The sequence below is a fragment of the Alexandromys fortis genome, unplaced genomic scaffold (assembly GCF_014885135.2).
Source record: "Alexandromys fortis isolate MF-2015 unplaced genomic scaffold, M_Fortis_MF-2015_v1.1 scaffold_91, whole genome shotgun sequence".
In the NCBI taxonomy this organism is placed as follows: Eukaryota; Metazoa; Chordata; class Mammalia; order Rodentia; family Cricetidae; genus Alexandromys; species Alexandromys fortis.
Genome location: NW_026067968.1, coordinates 1792594 through 1796846, shown reverse-complemented (window position 1 = coordinate 1796846; position 4253 = coordinate 1792594). Strand labels below are relative to the sequence as shown.

General features: G+C 44.8%; 1 pseudogene; it reads left to right on the top strand.

The window, feature by feature from the left end:
• The first annotated feature begins 323 nt into the window (after positions 1 to 323).
• LOC126509032 (CXXC motif containing zinc binding protein-like) lies at positions 324 to 780 on the top strand (annotated as a pseudogene).
• Positions 781 to 4253: the final 3473 nt, after the last annotated feature.

The window sequence follows — 4253 nt, the reverse complement described above, 5'->3', positions numbered from 1 at the left end:
GCTCGGGAGTCTTGCGTTGGCCTCTTGAAGGTGTCTTAGTCGACACGTATGTCCATGTCCTTTCCTAGGAATAGCAGGAGAGGGGGGGCCCAACCAATTCCTTAGCTAGGAACCAGTGCGAGGCATCTACGTTGACAAAACCCACAGTGGAAACAAATTATCTTCACCCTTTCAAAGTTTTTGTGTTACCACTGACTTCAAAATATGGTTCTGCTGAATTTTCTTTTAAATAATGGGATGACAAGCAGGAAAACAGTGGACACAGAGACACTAGGAAAGCCCAGCAGCTATGGGGAAAATGGAGCTGCAACTCAATGCAGAATATGAAGAATGTGACGAATCTTCAGGCAGTGGGTGAGGACTTCCCGTGGGACTGGAAGATGGAAAGTAGCAACTGTAGTGAGATGTCAGAGAACGGGCAGTGTATCCAACTAATGGCTAGTGTGGTTCTGAATGAAGGAGGCTGTGGCAGCGTCTCCATGATCCGGAACTGCAAGCTCTGTGCATGGGGAAACTCCATTGAAATTTTGAGTAGCACCATCAAGTCTTAGAACGCTGAAGACAATGAGAAGCTCAATACTGTAGTAGAGTTTGAATGCTGGGACCTTGAACCAATTGACTTCCAGCCCCAGGCTGGATGTTTTTGCTGAAGGCAATGGAATCAGGGGCAGTCTTCAGTGATGGTAGGAATCTGCAGGAAAAGGACTGGAAATACAATGAGGAAAGGGTGCAGGAGTCTGTGGGATCTTCCAGGTCACCCACCAGGCTGTGAAGTGCTGAACTGCCTTCCTGCAAACTTGCTTGTAGGAACTGGGAAGAGACAAATGCCCTGAGCAGCAGCACCCGTGGCGGCAGCACCTGTGGCAGCTTCTCATCTCTGACATCGCAGTGCCCTCACAGTTTGCATGTTGAAGTTTGTCACAGCTCGAAGACCCATCAATAAAGTCCCCATTGGTGCCACAAAAATAAAATAATCAATTAAAATAACAATAGGGCTCCATGATCACTCAGAGATAAAGGGCTTACACTGCAAGCATGAACATAGGGTTTGATCATCCAGCGTCCATGTTTTACATATTCCAGGTATGTTGATGTGTGTGTTTGTAATTCTAGCACTGGGAAAGTAAATACAGGAGGACCCCCATAACTTTCTGGCCAACCGAGATTACTTAGTAAGTTCCAGACCCATGAAAAAATCTGCCATACATCATGCACGCGCACATAAGCGTGCGCATACACACACACACACACACACACACACACACACACACACGCCAGTAATGAGTTACTACTTCTCTTCATGTCCATGGGTCAGAAGTGATGGGATGCTCACTTCTGGGTTAGTGCCATCTGCCAGGTCTGCAGGGACTCACTGGACGACAGTGGCTCCTTTCAGGGACTCACTCATGTGGCTAGCAGGTGGGTTTAAGCTGTTAGACTAGGGCTTCAGCTTTCATCCATGTACCTACAACATGGGAGAAACTGAAGCTTGAAAAAAAACTTTATTTAACTAAATCACAGTTAAATCACCTAGTCATATTTTTATTTATATGTCTGTCTGTTATGACATGCCAGAGAGCATGCCCCAGAACTAGCTTCCCCAGAGACTATGAAGGAATGCTAAGACTTTCATAACTGAGTCTTGAAGGCACCAACCCTGCATTCTCCTCACTGAGCGTCGTCTGGAGTCAATAGAGAAATAAATGTATGCGGGCTGCAAGTATCATAAGAAGAAATTCATGGGGCGACTTTGGGGTTTGTCCACTACACTCTCTGGTTGACGTGTGGACAGTAAATTTCAATGCCAGATATTGAAATAAGGTGCTGGGGGCATGGAAATGTGCTTATTTACATGGTAATTCTTAATTAAACAGGTATTGAAGTACTGTGGGTCTTAAGTCATTGGGTATATCTATTGTAATATATGATCTTTATAAGATTAGTTTAATTCTTGAACAGTGGCTCGGAGTTAAGAGCAACTAATGCCCTTGCAGTTCTGAGTTCAGCTCCCAGCACATACGCGAAGCTTCACAATCCACCAATTACTCGAGTTCTAGCGACTCCAGCACTCTCTTCTCACCTTCAGGGACACCAGGCATGCATACAAGCAAAACACTCATGCACAGAAAATGAAGCAAATAAATAAAAAAAATAGTTTATCCAAAACTTTACTTTTATGTTTATAGATCAAGGTTTCAATTCAAGCCTTAATCTGTTAATTCACTAAACCATGATTCAATTCTACCAGAAGTTCATTTTAAAAGAATTTCCACATATAAAAAAATTAAAGACCTCAGAGTAAGGTTGCATAAAGAAGGTTTATAGGAAATCCACTAGTTTGTAACTTAATTTTTTAAATATAAAACAAAATTAAGTGATTTGCTCAGACATACATTTCAAGGATGAACAATTCTTCTTCTAAAAGACCTGAGTTTTTAAGTGAAAATCTCAGTGCTGGCCCAACCTATGAGTTGGAGGCTTCGGCGACACCCAAGACAACAGAGCTATCGCTCATTGTTGCCTTCGGGGGCTTGGTGATAAGACCTTATTGCTGAAGATATTTTGCGGTTTGGCTAAGGGATATAGAGAGAGCAATCTCAGTCTCCAACTGCCCTGAACTCTCACCTGTCAGTTAGCCTTCAGGGTGCTAGAAGGTGCTGTGGGGGCTGCTGGGAGAGAAAACGCTTCAATGTTTTCACCCAGCACCGTGATGCAGCACAGACTGCCCAGGCAAGTTGTGTCCACTGGTGGCAGGATGGCTTCGGAGGAAGCATCTGATCGCTGATTTGATCTGAGGCTCATCTACAAGAGCTCTCATGCTCACACTGCAAACCTGGTCAAAGGCCATGAGCGGAGAGATCATAGACCCTATGATCGTGTTGTTTTACTGGATGGTCTTGTGGTCGAAATGCATGCTAAGTATTTGTAATACTCTCAAGCCTTGGTCAGAGAAGTATTGTTTGGCAGTGGTTGGCAGTTAATGCAGAAATTTACAGTGGGTCAAAGTGCTGAGAATAAGTAGCCATGGGAGCTCACTGATAGGTGGGTCATCTATAATCGATCTTCCCCCATACAGTATAGGAGACATCTTGGGAAAGGGAGTGGCGAGAATGTGAAATTGGTAGGAAGGTAAAGAGAGCTGTGAAGTCCTGCCCTCCCCATATGACATGGTTGATGCGCACATCAACTCACAGCAGCTGAGGTTATCCACATAAAAACCTGCACAAGATCAGCCAGTAAAACCCCAGCATGGAGGGCAGGGGACTCCGAGGACTCGAACACCCAGCCCTAGCTAAGGGTCTGTTGGAAGCTGACAGCTGCTGAAAGGAGGAAAATAACTTTTTCTTTGTGAATGTAGCATTAGTAGGTTGCCCAGGCCCCAGTGGAGGAGTTCTTACTCACACCCATGCCCCAGTGAGTGAGTCCATAGCTATGCCCATACGCCCAACACTATTTAGACTTGGAAACTACTAATGATAATCCCAAAAGGAGACTATGAAGTTGGAAGGGACATGGGAGTACAGAGGAAGTGGAGAGAAGTTGCAGGGGCACATATGATCACAATACGTGTAATATAGGTATAGACATTTCAAAGAATAAATAAAAGGATTACTTTCAATACCAGAGAACTCAGGTTATTAGGCAAAATAGCAGAGTATACCCAGACAGAGGGAGCGTTATAAAAATTCAAGATCATCTGGGTGCCTTCAATATCCTGCGAGGCCAGCATTGGGAGGTAGGGGCAGGGATAAGAGTTCAAGGGCATGCATAACTACACACAAGCATGCATACATACCTAAGTCACTTCCAGGCAAATTTCACTTTGGCCTGCCAGTCTTAGGCATAGGTGCACGTCTGTCAAAGAAGATGACAGCGAGGACAGGTGGCATTCACCTGTGGCCACAGACTGGTCCATCTCAGGGGTTCTAACAGCTCATTCTATTTTGGGTTATAACATGAGCATAATGTGTTTTACAATGCTATCTTTGGCTAGGACTGGTGCTGTGACCTTCATCACAAAAGACACTACTGCAAAGTCATCTCCACCCATCCAGAAAGTGGGAGGAAAGAGGCACAGAAGAGACCAGGGTTCTGATTTAGTAATAATTTTCCGTCTGTATGTAGGTTCCTGGCAATATGGCCCAGGACACTTGTACCCACCACGCAAATGCGGTGAGCAGGAGCATGCTCCAATGAAAGTATCGCAGGAGGCAGGAGGAAGGATGTCTTGTGCTCCAAGAAGTGGTCAATGG